The 7039-nt window shown below is 42.3% G+C and overlaps 1 long non-coding RNA gene across 1 annotated transcript; it reads left to right on the top strand.

Moving 5' to 3' along the window:
* The first annotated feature begins 339 nt into the window (after positions 1 to 339).
* LOC106002311 lies at positions 340 to 4836 on the top strand. Its single transcript, XR_001175915.1, has 3 exons — positions 340 to 538; positions 1525 to 1702; positions 4711 to 4836. It is a non-coding gene; the product is annotated as an uncharacterized LOC106002311 (long non-coding RNA).
* Positions 4837 to 7039: the final 2203 nt, after the last annotated feature.

The following is a 7039-nucleotide window of genomic DNA, read 5'->3' as shown; positions in this document are numbered from 1 at the left end:
TGAGGGGACGCCGGGCCAGGTGCGGGGACGCCGGGCCAGGTGCGGGGACGTCGGGCCAGGTGCGGGGACGTCGGGACCAGGCGAGGCGACGTCTGAGCCTGGTGCGGGGACATCGGGCCAGGTGAGAGGCGCACACCTGCCAGATTTCGGCCAGCCCAGGAACCGGGAAGTCCGAGGTTGCCCAGCGGATTCTCACGCTTTCTGTCCTGGTGCACACGACCCGCTCCAAAACCAACACATGGGTTTATTGATCTCTTGACACGGTGGGCGGGGTCTCAAGATAGGTGCGATTCTTTACTCCAAATTTCTCGCTGCCCAGGTTTGGTAATAACAGTGACAGTGAATCACAGTCAGTGTGTCTTCTTAGTCTTTAGCGTTTATTCAGTCATTCCATCCCCGTGATGGACTGTAAGGTAGATACTACTGTTAAGCCTGTTTTGCAGGTGGAGACATCCTGGAACAAATAGATGAGTTAAATACTTTATTCAAAATCACGGAGCCAGAAAAGCTGAAACGAGACAATAAAGATGTAACTCTTGTGAGCAGTGTACATTTACTGAGAGAGGGAGAGGAAGAAGACACATTTGCTGCTGTCATATAGGCAGATCTGCTTGTGTGATTTAGGCTGCATCCAGAAGACAAAACAGGATGTGTGTGTGTGTGTGTGTGTCTGTGTGTCTGTGTGTGTGTGTGTGTGTCTGTGTGTGTGTCTGTGTGTGTGTGTGTGTATAGCAGAAGAGGACTGGGAAGGTGGCTCAGTGGTAGAGTGCTTGCCTTGCATGCATGAGGCCCTGGGTTCTATTCCTCAGCACCACATAAACAGAAAAACCCAGAAGTGGAGCTGTAGCTCAAGTGGGAGAGAGCTCACCTTGAGCTGAACAGCTGAGGGACAGCGCCCAAGCCCAGAGTTCAAGCCCCACAACTGACCAAAAAAAGAAAAAAGTAGCAGGAGGGAGAAAATTTGTAGTTGAATGTTTAGTTTATATCTGGTGGTTTGGAAAAGTTTTGTGAGAGATCAAAAGAGGTGATTTTATTGATTTGTTTGTTTATTTTTAGGTACTGACAAGTGAAGAAAAGTTTAGCAGGAAAATCATAAGTGCAAAAAGTGTTAAAGTTGGAATGTGCCTGGGGACTATGAAGGAACAGTGGGTGACCCAGTGTTACAAGGAGAAGTAGTAAGGGTTGGAGGAACCAGCTTGTGAAAAGCCCTAGGATCCTGACTAAGGATACTTTTCTGCTGTCAGTTGGACTCTCTGTGAATTTCCCAGCAAAAGGACAATAGGACTTATTGTATTGATATCACATCTACATTGCTACTCATACTCAGGATAGGCCAGCCTCTAGTTCTAGGAGAGATAATGATTTCTAGAATGAGAGGACTCAGTGCTTTGTAATTAATATACAGCAAGCATTCTAAGTTTATATACTTTTTTTTGTACTTAAAATGGTGATTAGCTAATGGATTATTCTTTAGAGTGTGAACAAATTGTTTTCAGCTAACTGGACTAATTTTTTATGTTGCAGACAGTGGATCTTTCTTACAGTTGCTGTTAGAAGGGGGTTACGAGGCCATACTGTTACATTCAATCACTCAAAATATTGTAAATTCAACAATGGTAACTGAAGAAAAAATTGACAGCTGCCTGGAAAAACAGATAGTCACATTCCTGGATTGCTCTGCAGATTTGGATGAAACAGAAAGGTAGAATTTTAACTGAAAATTTCATAGAGAAATAGACTTTGAACACATATATTAGCACTTAGACATAGAGACATTAAATGTCACATGAAATGTGTAAATGTCAAGCATACATGTAATCAACAACTTCTAAGGCACTGATTTTAGCAATTGTTGAAAGGCCTGGACTCATCGTATACCAGTCATCTGTGTAAAGTCACTTGTCTAGAAGATCATCATATGAAGACATAAAGGATAAAAGAATTTTGTATGAAACTGGCACATAATTAGTTGGTAACTGTGCATGCTCTGAGCTTAGCTCTGGTAGTGTTTTTTGTTTGTTTGTTTGTTTTTTGTCTGTCGTGGGGCCTGGACTCTGGGCCTGGGTGCTGTCCCTCAGCTCTTGCTCTCAAGGCTAGTGCTCTATCACTTGAGCCATAGAGCCACTTCCAGTTTTCTAGTGGTTTATTGGAGATAAGAGTTTCACGGACTTTCCCTGCCTGGGCTGGCTTTGAACAATGATCCTCAGATCTCAGCCTCCTGAGTAGCTAGGATTATAGGTGTGAGCCACCAGGCACACGGCTCTGGTAGGTTTTGACCTCAGACAAAATGTTAGATCTTATCTCCTTTTGTCTTAAACACATATCCCTTTCATCTTGTTTTTTCTAGATAACTAAGTGATACGTCTACATAATTTTATTATGTTATAGATTGTCTTTGGGGAAATTAGAAAACATTTTTTTTTTTTTTTTGGTCAGTTGTGGGACTAGAACTCTGGGTCTGGGCAATTCAGCTCAAGGTGAGTGCTTCCAGTGCCACAGTGCCACTTCCAGTTTTCTGGAAGGTTAATTGGAGATAAGAGTGGTTAATTGGAGAAAAGAGTCTCACAGACTTTCCCACATGGGCTGGCTTTGAACTGTGATCCTTAGATCTGAGCCTCCTGAGTAGCTAGGATTATAGGTGTGAGCCACCAGTGCCTGGCTAAGACTTCATGTTCTTATTGTAGAACCTTTACTTTGCCTTCTTCCACTACAGTTTATGCAATTTTAAAGGGAGACTTGTAGTGGAAAGTTACACAACAGTGAAATCTAAGCCTTTCAAGGGCTTTGATTTTATTATTGGAGATCTGTTAATATGCCTTTTCCTTTTTTCACCTATCTATGGGATAATGTCACATTTAATGATCTTGAAAACCCACTTCATTTTATTTTACCATTATATGTAAGGGGAATGGCTTTATTTAATCTTTCAACAAATAAACCAACTACTTGAGTAGTTTGTTGAGGTTGTAAAAATGAGTAAGGCACTGGGTGCTGGTGGCTCATGCCTGTAATCCTAGCTACTCAGGAGGCTGAGATCTGAGGATTGCAGTTCCAAGTCAGCCCAGGCAGAAAAGTCCTCATGAAGCAGGAAGTGATGCTGTGGTTGAAGTGGTAGAGTGCTAGCCTTGAACAAAAAGAGGCTTAGGGACAAAGCCCAGGATCTGAGTTCAAGCCCCACAACCAGGGAAAAAAAAAAAGTGTGCAATACGACCTGTATTTTATTTTATTTTGTCAGTTGTGGGGTTTGAACTCTGGGCCAGGGCGCTGTCCCTCAGCTCTTGAGGGCTCTATCACTTGAGCCACAGTACCACTTCTGGTTTTCTAGTGATTTATTAGAGATAAGAATCTCATGGACTTTCTTGACTCTAGTGGCTTTGAACCGCGATCCTCAGATCTCAGCCTCCTGAATAGCTAGTATTATAGGTGTGAGCCACTGGCACCCAGTGCCCTCGTCATTCTTGATTCTTATTTTGCTCTTTGATGTGTTTGCACTTTTCTAGCAGCTAGCCTTCTCAGGGAATTCTCTCTATCAAACTCATGCACAGAAATGCATTACTCATTAAGAGATGAGAACTCTCTTAAAAAGAATCAACTCAACTTGGGGCTGGGAAGGTGGCTTAGTGGTAGAGCGCTTGCCTTGCATGCATGAGGCCCTGGGTTCAATTCTTTAGGACCACATAAGCAGAAAAAAAAAAAAAGGTGGAAGTGACACTGTGGCTCAAGTGGTAGAGTGCTAGCCTTGAGCTGAAGAGCTGAGGGACAGCGCCCAGGCCAAGAGTTCAGGCCCCACGACCGGATCCTACCCCAAAAAAAGAATCAACTCATTTGACTCATTTTGGTGCATTTGCAATCTAAAGCATATTCTCAGTTAACCTTAAAGATTTTATTTTATACTTAGTGGTATAAAATAAACTTTATAAAATAAAAAAATATAACTTTCTGCACATGCATTTTCTTCGCTGTTTTCTTACTTCTATTTATAGATGGGTTCTTTGTTATTTTTCACAAGTGCTACATATTCTTTGCTGTCAAGCCTGTTGCACTGATGACTTTATATTCTGAGTATCACAGGTCTTATTTTTTAATCCTAAAATTCTTTTTGAGGAAGTTCCTAGGAGTCATAGAAGAGAGTGTCACTTTCTCTTCAGAATGAAACTCTGGAATTCCCTAGCTATTAATTAATTAATTAATTCCCTGTTCATACACTAAATGTAAGTTTGAAAAGCCACATATGGATCATAGTTGCAACATTGGACATTACAGACCTAACTTGTCTTAAATCCCAGATAGTGTGAATTAATATTGCTTTCTTTTCCTTTTTCTTAATTTTTTTCAATTTAGATTTTTTCATCTATTTTATTTATTTTTTAAATTAACAATGCTTTCTATTTCTTAATAAATCTGAAATTAGCTGGGTGCTGGTGGCTCATGCCTGTAATCCTAGCTACTCTGGAGGCTGAGATGTGAGGATCACAGTTCAGAGTCAGTCTGGGTAGGAAAGCCTGTGAGACTCTAATCTCCAATTAAACCACCAGAAAACTGGAAGTGGCTCTGTGACTCAAGTGGTAGAGCACTTGCCTTGAGCTGAAGAGCTCAGGGACAGTGCCCAGACCCAGAGTTCAAGCCCCACGACCAACAAAAAAAAATCTGAAATTAAATATTATGTTTGTGATTCTGGTTTATATCTTTTCTTAACTATTCTTTATGCAGACAGCAGCTGGTCTTCTTGCTTGGTGTGAGCAGTTTGCAGCTCTTCGTCCAGAGCAACTGGACTGGCCCTCCTACGTACTCGTATCCTCAGGAGATTCTGTCGTCTCTCTTATTCCAGCAGTTCAGTGAGGTATGCTTCTCAACAATCCACATGCAGCCACTGTTGTATTAGTTATTCTTTGTTGTTGTTGTTGGTTGTCGTCCTTAATCTCTGGCATGGGCACTGTCCCTGAGCTCTTTTTTGCTCACAGATAGCAATCTTCACTTTGAGCCATAGCACCACTTCTGGTTTTCTGGTGGTTAACTGGAGATGATGGGCTTTCCTGCATGGGTTGTGTTGAACCGTAATCCTCAGATCTTAACCTCCTGAATAACTAGGACTATAGGCGTGAGCCACTGATGCTGGCCAAGAAATAGTTTTGAAGGGAGTTCTTTTCTCTCTGCTTTGTCTGAAGCCTCTGGAGGAAGCACACTAGAACTCAGTTGGTGGGGTTGGGAGAAATGAGATAGACAGAAGGAAAGAGTGATCATGAATCAAGATTGATTATGATGAATTGTACTGCCTTTATACAACTACTCTTTTTTTTTTTTTGGTCCAGTCATGGGGCCTAAACTCTGGGCCTGGGCGCTGTCCCTCAGCTCTTCAGCTCAAGGCTAGCACTCTACCACCTGAGCCACAGCGCCAGCCACTTCCAGCTTTTTTTTCTTTTTGCTTATGTGGTGCTGAGGAATTGAACCCAGGGCCTCAGGCATGCAAGACAAGTGCTCTACCACTGAGCCACCTTCCCAGCCCCTATACAACTACTTAAAGATAATGAAAATATAACTTAAAATAAAAAGAACTCAGTGGGAATATTAGGGTTATGTCTCAGAGGAAGGGACACAAGCAAGTGTCTATCTTTTCCCCTGTTGTGGTCACTCAGTGATTGCCTGTATTCCTTGCCTTATTTGTTAGGCAAAGGCTATCTGTTATCTGTGATGCTAGTACCTGGTTCCTGTGGATAAGAATTTCTTTTCCTTGGGGCTGGGAAGGTGGCTCAGTGGCTCACGCCTATAATCCTAGCCGTGAGCTGAAGAGCTGAGGGACAGCGCCCAGGCCCAGAGTTCAGGCGCCATGACCAGACCCCCCCCCCAAAAAAAGACCTATCATCAATAGCTATAGATAAGGATCTGTACAAGCTAAATAAAAAAGAATTTCTTTTACCTATGTTGTGGCAGCTGTTAACATTCTTTAGTTCACATTTTATAAACATAGGTGCTTTATCCATGTGGAAAATCTCTATTCAGAGAAAGAGACTTCTCAAAGGCATCCTGCTTTTGGAGCCATCCTTTTCACCTCTAATCTATGTTACATGAGTACTTAGATTACTTTATTTATTTTATTTTTTTATCTCATATTTTTCATATTTATGACTGAACTCCTGGTGAAGTTCTTGTGTTTGTTCCTCATTTACCCAGGGTTAGACTGGGTCTTACTCTTTTTTGTTGTTGTTGTTGGTCGTGGGGCCTGAACTCTGGGCCTGGGTGCTGTCCATCAGCTCTTCAGCTCAAGGCAAGTGCTTTACCTTTTGAGCCACTTTGTCACTTCCGGTTTTCTGATGATTATTTGGAGATAAGAGTATGATGGGACTCTTGGGGCTGGCTTTGAACTGCGATGCTCAGATCTTAGCTTCCTGAGTACCTAAGATTATAGATGTGAGCCACCAGGGCCTGGCTGGGTCTTGCTCTTGTAGGCCAGACTGACCTCAAATTTATGATTCTTCTGCTTGGCACTTGATATATTAGACTTGGTTGATGATTTGGCTTGATGGCATTTGTGGAGTGGAGACAGCTTTGTAACAATCTTTACCATCTAGTGAGGCATAAGTGAAATGTAAGCTAAATTCTGTTGCAGACTAGTTAATGATATGGTATTTTATTGTAGGTGAATCTATGAAGTGATGGGACTAGTTCGTTGCTAGCATTTTCTTCCCTATTTCTTTTTTTAATTGTTACTATAAAAGTGATGTACAGAGGGATTGTAATTACATAAGTCAGGTAATGAGTACATTTCTTTTTGGACAGTGTCACCTTTTCCCTTGTACTCGTGGTTTTTCCCTCCCATTTCCACTCACAGGTTGTATAGTTTACTTTCTTTTTTTTTTTTGGGTCAGGTCATGGGGCCTGAACTCTGGGCTTGAGCACTGTCCCTAAGCTCTTCAGCTCAAGGCTAGTGCTCTACCACTTGAGCCACGGCGCCACTTCCGGCTTTTTTCTTTTTGCTTATGTGGTGCTGAGGAATCGAACCCAGGGCCTCGAGCATGCAAGGCAAGCGCTCTACCACTGAGCC

The sequence above is a fragment of the Dipodomys ordii genome, unplaced genomic scaffold (genome assembly GCF_000151885.1).
Source record: "Dipodomys ordii isolate 6190 unplaced genomic scaffold, Dord_2.0 Scaffold7085, whole genome shotgun sequence".
NCBI lineage: Eukaryota > Metazoa > Chordata > Mammalia > Rodentia > Heteromyidae > Dipodomys > Dipodomys ordii.
This window is presented reverse-complemented; position numbering and strand designations above follow the sequence as displayed.